This window comes from Tachypleus tridentatus, chromosome 9, assembly GCF_004210375.1.
Source record: "Tachypleus tridentatus isolate NWPU-2018 chromosome 9, ASM421037v1, whole genome shotgun sequence".
NCBI classification, from domain to species: domain Eukaryota; kingdom Metazoa; phylum Arthropoda; class Merostomata; order Xiphosura; family Limulidae; genus Tachypleus; species Tachypleus tridentatus.
The window spans coordinates 90079827-90094802 of record NC_134833.1 but is presented as its reverse complement, the minus strand read 5'-3'; the positions used below and the strand labels follow the sequence as shown (position 1 = coordinate 90094802).

Genomic DNA, 14976 nt, shown 5'->3' with positions numbered 1-14976 from the left:
ATACACTAATAAGACTGCTAATACTATCAAAAAAAGCACTTAATAGAATTGTAATTAGAAACAAGAAAAAACAGGTTTGAGATGTATTTTTTGTCTGTTAAATGCTAGTGCCAAGAAAGTTTTTGTTCAGTACCAGAAATTGTTAGTTATGAATGTAATTGTTTTATTCCTTCAATCTTATGAATTTCTTTGAAGCTTTTATTTTAGTGCAGTTATTTACAGACTGCTGTTACTTAACCCTTAGACTGCAGCTGCTTTGAAATGTGCAGAGATTTTGCAAGTTGTAAACTATATACAGCATGCTTGCATTCAACTGCTAGAAGTGGGCTGTACCATACATAATGAATCAGTGAAAAAGAGTTAATATATGCTTGTACACGTTTTTGTTGATGTATCTGTAGAAAGATGTGCCTCAATTATTAGAATTGCTGTTACAGCAAAAAACAGACTGGTGGTATCAGTGCTGAAAAATATGTATCAGAGTTAGTATTCAAGCAGCATTTCATTAGAATACATATAAAAATGGAATATTTTGATGTCAAATTTAGGTCAGTGGGTTAGATAGAAATAAAATGGTAAACATTTCACTTTGTCTGGAGGGGGTGTTGTTGTGTACAAAGAATTTTGCACATGCAAATAAGATTAGTATTAAAAGTTATCATTTTAACATATTTGACCATGCTGACTATAAGAGGATTTAATCTAGGTTGTGACTGACTACTTGAATATTTTTACTTTTTACAATTTCTGAAAAAGAAATTTTGTACTGTAAAGTGAATGAATACCAGAATTTTATCACTGTTTAGGCATTTACCTTAAATCTAAATTCACAATTTTTAGATTTTGTAATGGAAAATAATACTTTGTAATACATCTAAGCAATACAAGTTGTTGAAATATGGGAACCAGAGGTCAATAAACTGTGTAACCATAATGAGGCAAAAAGTATAGTTTGTGAATATAAGTTAGACTATTTAAGCAGTGTATTTTTGTTTATAGCTTTGTTTTATTTTATTTTTTACAAATGTTCAGTGATGCAAGAATTGAAGCTTGTTTCATCTGGGGATACTTTTGAGGTCATTAAGGTCACTGAATGTATCTTTATGCTGGTCTTTTTCTTTCAGTTGTTTTTTGTATGTTTTGTGTAATATAAAAAAATGCCTGTTGACCTTGTTTATGGGTAACTTATATCATTTTTCAAAAAATTACAAAGTATCTAGTAGGTAACTGTAAGCATTGGGAAGACATTATAGTTTGCCATTTTGTTTTTCCAGGTGTTAGTTTCATTGCTAAAGGAAATATGTGCAGCTCTTCTGGAGGGTGACGTTAACATTAAACTAGTGAAATAGTTAAGAGAAAATGTATGGTAAGTGTTATTTTTTTCATTTTTATAATATTTCGTAATTTATTACTTAAATGTTGTCTATCATTACAAATAATTTTAAAAGTATGTGCTATTTACAGAGACATTGTACTCATTATTTTATTAGAAGATGTATAAAGTTTAAAAATTTCATAAATTAACAACTGAATTTTAAAAATACTGACAAAATTCCAGTAATTTAAGTGTGTCATGTGACTGTTTTTCTGTTCAAAAACATACATTTATTACATACACTGTGCTTGCTTTTGTGTTAGAAGATTTCAGAATACCACTTCAGGATTTTTCACTTGGTTAGCACCTTATTTGCTACTTAATGATGTACAAGTTCTTATAACATTAATTGTAGTTTCCCCAAGTTTTCTTATAATTAAATCTAGAAAAAACTTTTCAAATTGATGCCTTAATATGATCATCTTGTAAAACTATATTTACATTGATGCTTGAATAAGATGATTATATAAATATATAAATGTCAAATACATAAGTAAAGATAATAATTTATAAAAACAAATTCAGTTTGATATATAAGTTTTATAGAATTTGTGAATATTATGCTTGATTTTTTCACTCATGAAAAAGATAAAATGTTTTGATACAAACTTATTTAACAATTCCAGTATATATATATATATCTGCATCACACACACACATATATGTACAGATAGATATTAAGAATAGCATTTGTAATTGAATTTAAATCATTTGACTTTATTTCATACATACCTTTGTTATGTATTATAATGTTTATGGTTGTTAATTAATTTATAATGTTGAATGCATATGATTTCATCAACAGAAAAAAATTCCACAGAAATAAACAAAAACATGTTGTAATGTTTTCCTTTGTATGATTATTGGTTGAATTTTTAAGTTTGTAACTTTCCAAATTGGTAATTTATTTTGATGACATGGCTGGAGGATTGAATAAACAAAGAATAATACAGTCAGCAGTTTTTAAGGAACTAATAAAGGTGAGACTGTGGTATGTTGAATATCAGTCACATTTTTTTTTAGCCTTCAATGATTACTACAACTTTTGAAGTGTGGCATGTACCTTAAATTTCTTATTTGCAAACATACTGGTAAAAAGTGAATGGAAATAAACAAAATTTGAATCTGTAAGTGAATTAATAGGTTTTAGTTTGCAAAATTAATATCTGTAGAATCATGTTTTGGATGATTGTTACAATCATTAAATGTTTTATTCCCATGTAAAAAAGTAAAATTTTACAAAATAATTTCATTCTTACAAAAAAGTATTTATCAAGTTTTTCTGAAACTGAAAAATGAGCACATTCAAATTGTTTTTTTTTACATATTAATTTATAATATTGCTTTACAGTTATTGGTGCAGTTACTGATAAAGTATGATTGGTCAGCATTTTAGAGGGAATAATGATGATGATACAAAATAACTTTCCACAAGAGTTACTGAGCTCTGTTAACTTGGATTTTGTTCTGTTCAGTTATCCATTAAACCTAAATATCTTGCATATTAAGAATAAAAAGTGATAAATTTTGACAGACACTTGACTTGTCTGAACATTCTGAGTTCACACATGATTATATGTTTGTGTTTTCATACATGTAAATCTTACTGTTGATAGACAGCTGACTTGTGCAAACATTCTGAGTTCACAACTGATTATATTTCTGTGTTTTCATACATGTAAATCATACTGTTGGCAGACATGCAACTAGTGTGAACATGCTCAGTCCACACCTGATTGTATCTTTTGTGGTTTTGTACATGTAAATCTTATTGTTGACAGATAACTGAATTGTGTGAACATGCTGAATTCACACCTGATTATATTTCTTTATGATTTAGTACATGTAAAAATTAAGACTCAAGTGTACTGTGTTTATCTAATGCAGATGAAGACGTGCTCCAACAGATTGTAAAACCTTTCATAAATGTTTTGAAAGAGGTGGATGAAGGTTGTTAACACTTTTCAGGTAAATTACATTCTTCCACCTAAATTTACAAAAAAATGTCTATTAAATTCCTAGAAAGCTAGCTTGTCAGATCTGAAGGTTTGAGAACTGGGCATGGCATAGTTGTTGCAAAGTGACAGTTGGGTGCATTATAAAATTGATAGTTAGGCACATTGTAAAAATGATAGTCAATCCTTCTGTTGTATTTAGAGTAGCCTTGTACAGGAGATAGCTATTGGCTTTTCTTCCTTCTGGATTGCAGGTCCACATTAGGGACTGCTATGCCTCAACCTCAGGTATCTTACCTGATCATTCAGCTGATGTTGCATATGAAGCATCATTTGCCTTGAAAATTCCAAAACTCCAAAATATGTATAAAAAATCTGAACTTCATAAAGTCAGGATTTGTGTTTTAAAGTAAATTAATAAATCAGGTGGATTTGTAACTTATTTATAAAGAAAATTTTGATGTTTTTTCTTATTAGCTTGTTGAACCTGGTGTCAAGGCTTATCAACCTACAAAAGGCAAATCCAACATCATGATGTTTGTTGGTCTGCATGGGAGTGGTAAAACCACCACTTGTACCAAGGTATATCATTTCTTCAAGTTTTAATTGAACAAATGTGTGAAATAATATAGTTTTTTCATGCAGCATTTATAAGGATGTTTCATCCACACACACACACTCACACAAAAGATATATTAGAAAGTATCTTAACTAACAATTCACCTTGATAAGGTGGTTCAGTCAAACATTATTTTGTCACATTAATTTATAACTTTTACTCCATGGTGAAGACATAAGTATGGAAAAGCTAATTCTTACATGTGCAACTAACCTTGTGACACTATTTGGAATACGTACTCTCCATGTATGAGTTGCTTTATACCAAAATGTATGTAAAATAATGATTACTTAAAAAACGATTATAGGATATTCCTGACTTAAGTTTGTAGTTTTATGTTAACCTTTCATTCATTTCTTAGAAATGTAACTATAGCCCCTGTTTTGTGAAAACTATTACCCATTACAAATACCTTGAGATAGAAATGCATTTAAACTGTAGTTTAATGTAGGCATGTTGTCTGTTTCCTACAAAGGTATCTATATTTGCTGTTTTGTTCCAGGAGTAAACTAATACCAATTACACATACATTTTGTTTCTTATGTTACTGTTTAGATTTTCTGTTGAGTACCAGAAATAAATTAATACCATTACAAATTCTTTGAAATTGAAACAACTAATGAATACTGTTCTGCTGTTAAGATTAGAGTGTTCATGTTTGAAGCCCAAGTGGAATTTTTTGTGAATTGTTGAATTAAAAATAAACACATTTTCTTTTTGTGAAATAGCTAACATACATCTTTCCAAACAAAATTTAAAATCATGAATAAAAAAATAATTACCAACAATTTTCATTGTAATAGCTGTCATATTACTATCAGGAGAAAGGCTGGAAGACAAGTCTGGTTTGTGCTGATACATTTTGAGCTGGTGCCTTTGATCAGTTAAAACAGAATGCTACAAAAGCAAGGATTCCTTTTTATGGAAAGTAAGGCTGGGTTTATTTTATTTTAAGCAGACTCCTATAAAGAGATGAGCATATTTGTAACATATATTTATAATTATTCCTATTGTGAAGACATAAGTGAGCTTTTTGTAGTTTTCTTGATTCTGTTTGTGTTAACAGTTTTTAAGAATAGTTAAGAAGAAATGTAATTGGGAGGACTAACACAGGATTTCTTTTTCTTATTTTAATAATTTGTAAGAAAAAATCCTTTTTGCCTCCCAAGTAAGTTAATTTTCTTAATTATTCTGGAACATTTTTAGTTATGTCAGAGACAGATTTAGAGGGGGGATGCAGATTCCCATTTTTCCTTTTAAAAATATAAATAAATATAGGCAAGAGGAGAGTAATCATTTTTGTTTATAGTTCATTTTATTGTCTAGAATATATATCTCCAGATGTGAAAAGAAAAAACATTGGTGTAAAACCAGATGGGTAGATTGATATGCATGCTATGAAAGTTGACCTAGATATCTATCATGCTTACAGAATGATAGATCAAACATTTGAGCAAATAATTACATTGAGAAATGATACAGAAATCTTGTATGGTTTGATGATGTAGTGTGACTGGTAACAATGGTTGTCATTAATAGTTTAGTACTCAAAGTACCAAAATCTACCAGGCAGATCCATTATTCAAATACAACAAACATTTCTGTTGTTGTTTTGAATTAAGCACAAAGCTACACAATGGGCTATCTGTGCTCTGCCCACCATCGAAACCCGGTTTTTAGAACATTTCTGTCAAAGAGTCTCATCTCAGAAAAGTTACCATCCCTTTCTGTGACCCTTTATATACAGATATGAAACATCAGTTTAACACAGAAAGTCAACATGTTGGAGAAATTTATGCTGTCCTTCCTGAAGTAATTGTAAATACCAAGGATAGTCATTTGCAACAGGTAGTGAATAGGTTTATGTGCTGGGAGCAAGATTGTCACAGACATCATCGCTTCCAGCATAAGTATAGGACATCAAACATAATTTGCTTAATTAATATGATACACTGTGTTCAACATAGAGATAATGATGTCTTCTCAAATATCAGAACATTAATTTGGCTTGGGTGTACTCTTGGCAGCTATGTTGCCTACATAGAGTTGAGACATTCCTAAAGAGCAGCATAGATGAAACACAACTTGCTGGACTCATCCTTTTAAGCATAAATAATGTGATAATTTAGAAGCTGTGTGCCAAATGTGTACTATTATATAGTACATTACTATAGCATGCAGTGTACAAAGATATTTACATTATAAAGTGAGGTCTATACAGATACTATCACCATCACCCATTTTAACTTTTGTTTTCTTGCAGTTAATGCCAGTTATTATAAATAATTCTTTTAAACCAATAAAGTACAAAATAACATTACCTAATGTTTTTGGTGCAAATATAATTGGAATATGCTCCAACAATAAAAAGTAGTGCAATTATCATCTAAGTTTAAGGCACACTTTTGAAATACACAACTTCTTAAATCATTATTATTTGCTGAACAAGAATGTGCATAGATATAAATCATTTAGAAAGAAATTATGTTTTAGTGAACCATTAGATAGGTATGATGATAATATTTATGTAGATTACATGCTATAGTGTAAATATCTTTGTCGACTGACAAATGTTTATTAACAAGCAAAAATGCAGTATATTCTCTTAACATTTTTTATGCAGATAATGGATTATGTAAATAGGATTCACAAATTCATTGTGTTAAACTCTACAAAAAATGTTTATTGGTATTAATATGATTTTCTCTCATTTTTAATGGATTGAAATATGTTTTAATTCATGTGATTTTGTGCTCATATATGTTCTTTGTACCAAGTATTTTTTGGATACTAAATCATTTTGTTGGAATAAATATAAAATGGTTTGATATTTTTGTTTTATTCATAACACAAAGATACTACTACACTAACTTTGTGAGAAAACTAAATAAAAAAGGGTGACTGGTAATTTTACTATCTTATGATAGCAATTACATTTTTGGACCCCCTCCTCCTCTTTAAGGACATCCTGGTTCTGCCCCTGTGTTGTATGCATTACTTTATTTGTGAAACACAATACGTGACCTTGTTATGACTTGTTTATTCTTATGCAAATATTGTTTCCTTGAGGTGTGTTCAGTTGTTAATTTATATTATTCAGACATAGGAATTTCAGTTTCATGGTAGTTGATTAGTTTGTGACTGGAAGTGATTTACATAAAATCTGTGTTAATTTTAATTTTTTTTCACAGTTATACAGAACTAGATCCAGTTGTTATAGCTCCAGATGGAGTAGAAAAATTTAAAATGAGGGGTTTTAAATTATAATAGTTGACACCAGTGGTCATCATAAGCAAGAAGATTCTTTGTTTGAAGAAATACTACGAGTGTCTGTTGCTGTGGTAAGTGTTTACATCTTAATCTACTCATTTCTTAAAAATCTTACAAGTGTCTGTAGATGGTTAACCACACTTTGTAAGAACAGTCTACTGTCATACCATCACAGATGTCATACCACTTCTTCTCACACATTTTCCACCCTTCCTATCCACTGCTAGTATTGTTTTAGATCCTGCCAATTCTCGAAAATGAGAATTGAGTGGGAAAATAAGAAGGGCTTAGCTGTACAGTTATACATGGTGCAATACTATTGGTGGAGGATGGTCACATGTTACGTACCTGTTCAAAATTGGTGCAGACTTTGTGGGATATACAGACTGGTGCACTGAGCATTAAGTGTTTTTAGCAATGCTTAGGGGGCAGAAAGAAAATTGAGATAGTATTATGTGAGATGAACAAAAGTATTTTTGATTTTAACATGAAAATCACTTTGCACTCAGTGCAGTTAACATTTTGACTTCATGTGTTCACAGACAAATCTTTATTAAAATATTCATTAAAAATTGATTTTTTGTGTAAAAAAGATTTGTACTAGTTACCAAGAGCTTGCCAAATTTCTTGGAAAATATACAGCTCAAATTAACAATATAATATGGAAACTTATGACTACTTTGGGACTAAAGAGTTGGCATAATCCACTGAATCCATATGAAAGGAGTTAAGTGATATAAACCAAAGAACATAGATTTTAATTGTGCAGTAACTGCTACCAGAATTTCTAGATTTCTGTAGTAATAATTACAATTAATAATAAAGTATTCATAATAAAGAAAGAAAAACAAACTAGAAACATCTTCTGTGACCATCTTTCTCTAGGTCATTACTTTGGTATCCTTGCTGTATTCGTCTGTATGAAAGAAAAATATTTGCACAGCAGAGCATTTAAGATACAGGTTGTGAAATCTCACTTGAATCCATTCAGGAGACACATAATCATTCTTTAAGTGAAAGCCATCATTACAAAAAAGAACTTAAACCAAAATTGACTGAGATGAAGCAGGGTACTATATATATAACCAGATATAAAGCAAGAAAGTTTTAAATAATGAAGGCTTACAAGCTTTTCTGAGACATTGCACTGATCTTCCTTATTCCTCCTTGGCACTACCGCCCTTTTTTACCTTATCCCATCGCATGTGGTTTATTGCTCTTAGTATATCACTGGGAATGATGCTGTCTTTTTACTGATTTGTTTACCTACCCCTTATCTTTGTGACTTCCAGATGTCTTTTTTTTGTCTATCAGTTTGCTTTTGGAAATTTTTCAGTGTCTTTGGAATCATGTGTTAATTCTGTAAGTCCACATTTACTCTTTAGTCTTTGGTTAGTCATTTTTCTTATCCTGATACCATGACATTTCACATAACTATTTCTTGTCCTGCAACCTCTCATCCTTTAACATTTCCTACCATTAGAATTGAAATTTTGCTGTGTGTCTTGATATTATCATTGTTGCTGGCAGTTCCAATGAATATTAGGTGATTTCTGGTCATGGAGGTGGGGATGGCGCATTTGGCCAATTTTGTTTCCCTGAAGTGGTGATTCAAGTTTTGTCAGAAGACTTTTCATCCTATTCCTTTTCCTTCCACCTGTATCTTATCTGGATTTCCTTCCCATTCACTTGGGATCCAGCTACCTGTTTGCATCTATCCAAGGCTGCAGATGATGTGAAGTTCTCCAATCATGCACTCCTACTCTGTGCTGTTGTTCCCAGAGTTTGATGTTTCTCTCCACTTTGTGTGCAGTCCTATCTGGAGGATGATGTTGCTTTAGAGTAGATCCATTACATTACAGTTTACCCTGTCAATTTGGACTCTACATCCTTTCTTCACTTGGATGTTGGTTCTCAGTGAGTGGTTTTGGATTAAAGCTGGACCAGTCACCATAAATCCTTACATGTGTTGATTGTGATTCCTCATCCAAACTCTAGTTTTGTAGTTTTGCCTCATTTTCCAATTCTGTGTGGAGGGTCCTGTAGGATGACGTGAACAGACGTGTTCCAACTTCTGTATGTTCTTATCCAGAGGATAATATCAATGTTCACAATATAGTCCTAATGTAACCAGAGTAAGTCAAACAAAATTGAAATAATGCTAACACATTCTGTAACTGATTTGCTCAGTCAGGTTTCAAAGCTTATATTTTTATTACTAGTAATATGATTCATATACAAATAGAAAGAGTTAATAACAAACATTTCAATTTTTTATTTTTAGTTAAATAATTATAATTATTCAAAATCATATTTAGAAAAAATATCACAGCATTGAAAAACATGGTACTTATTTTTAGTGTTTTTAAAAGCTGTTATTTATACAGACATGAGACTTGTATTTGTACTTGTACGAAAAACATCTTTCTTCTGAGAATTCTAACATGTAAATGATAGAAAACTGATTTTGTAACAGTTTTATAAGCTCTGTAGGTACCATAAACAATACTAACTAAAGTTAATAACACATTGTCAGAGAGTCTTTTAAAAAGGCAAAGTATAAAAATTTGGCATGCTAACATTTGCTTGATGTTCATATTGTTGTATTAGTATAGGAATAATCAGTTATTGGCTGTGGCCTTAGCAAAATTGCTGTGTTTTCCAGCTGTGTTAATATAAAAAAAAATATGAAAAAAAAGCTTTTATAGTAACTAAAGGCCTAATTAAATAAAAGCACTGCACTTATAATATCTTTTCATATTATATGGTAGTGTAAGAACCTCTGATTGGTTATTAATTTCTGAAAATAATGGAGGGTTCAGCCCTTTTCCACCTTTATATATGTGCCTATTTATTCAACATTAAATTATATTGTGATTAATTTTTGAAGAAATGAGTAGTGGAGTCCAAACCTCCTTCCCTAGATCTATGCTTCTCTATATAACATTTAAAAAATACAGTTAATTGCTTCCCAAAAATGGAAAGGGTGTAGAATCCTGTCCATTAAATCCTTAATCATGTGTACAGCATTAAAGAATACAGTTATTAATTTCTGGTAGAAAAAGTAAAGATGACAGAGAGGGTACAGACCAACATTTCCTCTAACGTTTTGAATCCACATGTGGAATGAATTTTTTTCAGGTTCACCAATATCAAGGCAGGGGGCTACCATTTGTTTTAGTATTTTTAGACTATTGACCCTACTGGATTATTATTAAGGGTCATTAAGGCCACCAAAGTGTTGAAACTCTTCCCCATTACTGAGAATGGGATAACGAAGTGTGCAGCACTTATTTCTTTTAGTTGGTTGTTGTACAGCCATACAGCCTAGAGGGAACACTATTCCAGATGAGTCTGGACCCCTCACCTAGATCACGGTTTATAGAATATTAAAAATAAAGTTATTTAATTATAACTTAAAAACATAATACAATTAAACAAACAATAAATTTACATTATTTAACTCTAAAGTAGCTATAGGGCTGCTGATGGGTACTTCCAACCTGCTGACTTATGTCTAGTTAGCAATTCAAAATTAGTGAGAGTGGTAGATGCTTTATTAACTTAACAATGATGAAGACAGGGTGAGCAAGTTAGTAACAATAGGAAGTTATCATGTGACCCTTGAATCATGAGTCACCTCCCCTCCATTATATAGCTCTGCATTTAACAACAAACAAGCATAATACAATATTTTGATTACTTGGATAATTGGAATAAATGGAAACTAAGTAATTAGAAACTAATTTTGATTTGTTGATTATTTTTGTGAGCCATGACAATCAATTAACTGGTTATTGAAATAACTGAAAACAGTAATAATTGGAACAAATTATTTTGATTAGTTGAATGTTTTCTTGACATTAGTTGGTTAGTGTATAAGGCACTTAATTGATATAATCACTCTTCATAGGTAATCAAACATATTGGTTAAATTACCAAGCTCTAACTGTGCTAACTGTTTGGGTCTTTAGAAGTGTTTATTGTTGTGATGCTTGCATCTTAAGTATCTGATTTTGTATAAGGAAGATGAGAGATGAAACAGTTGTAATATTTGATTAATTGTAATCAGTATTTTAGGTGATAAATTAAGGTTAGAGGTTGATTCACATTTTTTGTTTGGTGTAGTTTTCTCTCTTCCTGATGACTCAGTGGTACATGTTGTAACATTGTGCAGCTTTGCACTTAGCAACAAATAAAGTATACCTCCATTTTACCATAACTGAGACATTGTTCAGATATATACTTTTCTGTGAATCTTTATTGTTGAATATTGATAAATAAATAGAAATTAGATTATTTATTGGTTTAAAGTAGTAAAATGGTCTCTTTCATTTGTTTACAAAAAAATCAGTATTTTAGTAAAATGATTTCTACACAAGGACTAGTTGAAACAATACAACTGACAGATATAAATGGGTAAAATATACAACTTCCATGGTAGTTAAGTGATGGTTTGTCTATTACCATTATCTTGATCAGTCCTGGTAGAATAAGTTTATCTACAAAGCCTAGTCTGTTATTAAATACATTAATTTTTTTTGGAAATGAATGGTAACATTTCTTAGTGATCTTGTAGTTTTGGAAGTAATTTCACGTGGTTGTAATGGGAAGGGCTACAACATGGTTGTTTTACCAAAGTTAAAGTGTGCTAGTATTATGATGTGTTCACAGTATTTTAGTATCAGCTTCTTAAGAGTGGGGATAACACAGAAGGAAGTACTCTTACAAAACAGTTTTAGCAAATCTGTTTTTGATAATTGTATAAATGTTTGTAAACAAGAAAACATTATTTGAATGTTTTACTTTTTTTCTAGACATATTGTTATTGTTTGTTTCTATCCACAGAACTCAGACAACATAATCTTTGTGATTGATGCTTCAATAGGTCAGGCTTGTGAAGTTCAGGTGAGTTTCTTTCTTGCATGACATATTGTAGGTTGGATTTTTAATGTGATTATTTTTATATTTTGTCAATAGACAGGAACAATAATCCAGTTTTTTAATGCTTGGGTTTGTCTGTGTTTAGTATATGTGATCCTTGTTCAAAGTGAAGGTAGTAGGTTTTGAATTTTTATTTAATGTAAAATTCTGAGAAGTTCAAAGATAGATACTTGATAACTTGGTTGGTGTAGAATATTTCTGTGAGAATGGCAGGTGATGAATATTGTCAGATGTCACAAAAAGTAAACATGCATTTGTTTGAAGTGCTGAGCTTTAAAGTCTCAAAAGTATGAATAGTTTGGTGAATAGAAAATGTATTGAAATAGGCTATTAGTTTTAAATTGAGAAGTGTAAAATGTTAATGAAGTATTCCAAGCTGTTACATGAATTATTCATAAATGGTTATTAAAAAAAATTTGAATGTAATACTTACTGAATCCACAGATTCACAATAACTGAACCTAGGAAGATCATGGAGTTTTAGAAAGAAATCAGTGTCTCCAAACCTGAAAAAAATGCAAGAAAACTGTGCCCCCCTCCTCACTTTTATGTTAGAACTTTCATGTGTCCATACACCATGTTGGTTAACTGTACCAGTTATTGTTACATTTTATCACAACCTCTGTTATCCACACCTAATTTATTTTATCTGATAATAATTAACTAATATACTCAGATCTTACCTAAGTGCAAAATTTTAAATTGAAGATCCTTTTCTGTGGTATGTAGTATTAAATAAGTATTTTATAAAATCTTCATTACCTTTTGTAACAAGATTATGAGGTAGTGTGGTGTTAATTAGGTCATATTATGAGAAAATTTTGTATGATTGTTATTATACACCCATGTATGCATTTCTAAAAATCTCTAATTTTTCCTGAAAACTTGAAAAAGCATTTTCATCTTGAAACTAGCTTGCTCTATTAATTTTAAAATTAAAAGAATTAGGAAAACAAGATAAAAACTGGCCAGTGGTATTTTTTTCAGTGTTTTTAGTGATTTATTCTAAACTAATTGTTCTTACTGAGAATTTTTGACAATGTAAAATTTGAGATATTAATTTCAATTTCTCAAGAAAAATTCCTCACAAGATGGTGTGTCACTTTTATAATTTCTAGAAATGTTTCTATTATTTTAAGTTATGTCTGCTTTGTTAAATATAATTAACATATGAATAATATAATATAATAAATAAAAATTAAAGTATACTTATCAATATTAAGTACACACACACACACACACACATATATATATATATATCTGTGATTGAAACAACATATCATATTTCTTCAGTACTTTTCTTTCTGGTGATGAACCTGTTAAATTTTTTCTTATTCCTTTTATGATTGATAGGCACAAGCTTTTAAAGTAAAAGTAGATGTAGGAGCTGTGATTATCACAAAGTTAGATGACCATGCTAAAGGAGGTGGAGCTCTTAGTGCGTAAGTTTTCAGTTATACATATGTCTAGCTTCTCGAGATGTAATTTATATAAAGTTCTACAAGACTGTTACCTTACTGATGGTGTCTTTACGTGTTTGGTATACACTGTAAACAAATAAGGTAATTAACATTTGTAAAACCAAATCAAGTTATGCTTGTGTAAAAGAAAAAATATTGTCAGCAAAAGGACCAGTAGCATAAAGTAAATTCAAACATAAAATCAAGTACATCACAGAAAGATATGGCTCTAAGTTTGGTCTACAAATCTGTGTTAAGTGTGAAATTTTTTGTATTTGGGTCCTTACATCTTGAGTTTTTATCTATCTTGTTGAAAACAGTGTTCTGTTTTTTTTATCTTTTCATGTATAAATAAGTCTTACTCAGCAGTGTGAAAAGGTAATCTCTGATGTTTTATATAGTGAAATACCAAAACTGACCTTTTGTTTGATATATCTTGAAATATATTACAAAGTATATTTCAAAATATTGAGGTACTTTTTTCTTTATAGAAGTGTAAATTCAGGGAAATGCAAAGGTTTTTGTATTCTGAAAATAGCTTTCCCAGTGTTACAAAAATGGTAAATATATTTATACTTAAATGCATATGTTATAAAACACTATCTTCTCATGGGGAGCTTTTTGAAGCATTAAATTTATTTTATTAATTTACTCAACATATATGTCATTATAAACTCTACGTTTTGTATCTAACAGTATAGCCTACACATTTTATCTTTTTTATGGTAGCAGCAACATATCATGGTTGAAAGAAAATGACAAATCTGTTTTTGTACCATTAACAATATTGCCCACATGTTTATCTTTCCCAGGGTGGCAATAAAAAAACTGTAATTGAAGTAAAATGGCAACTTTTTTTTGTATCTAACAATATAGCCCACATATTTTATCTTTTCCAAGGTAGTACCAAAAACCTGTAGTTGAAAAAAAAATGGCCTATTTCTTTTATCTTTACTAAGGTAGCAATCAACAATCCAATTATATTTATAGGTGCTGGTGATCATATAGATGATTTTGAACCATTCAAAGTCAAACCTTTTGTCAGTAAATTACTAGGCAAGTAACATTATAAGTATACTTCGGTATCAATACTTTCTTTGTTGTATGGTTTGCTGAGAAAAAAACCATTTACTGTGAAGAAATATATATTTATATTTTAAATCAAACACAGATATACGAGTATTGATTATAGTGCTGTATAATGCTTTTGTTTCAGTATAAGCAAAAAGTATGATTGTTTCTTTCACAATGTTAGGAAAACACATAGCTTCAAAAAATTGATTTAACCCTTTTACTGTGGGCTTGATATAATATACACAAGTTCATCCACACATTTGTACATGTTAAATATTT

General features: G+C 30.2%; 1 pseudogene across 1 annotated transcript; it reads left to right on the top strand.

Moving 5' to 3' along the window:
* The first annotated feature begins 2277 nt into the window (after window positions 1-2277).
* LOC143225717 (signal recognition particle subunit SRP54-like) lies at window positions 2278-14680 on the top strand (annotated as a pseudogene). The gene is made up of 7 exons (XR_013014000.1): window positions 2278-2355; window positions 3808-3912; window positions 4753-4877; window positions 7141-7290; window positions 12068-12127; window positions 13517-13605; window positions 14614-14680. The product of XR_013014000.1 is annotated as a signal recognition particle subunit SRP54-like (transcript).
* Window positions 14681-14976: the final 296 nt, after the last annotated feature.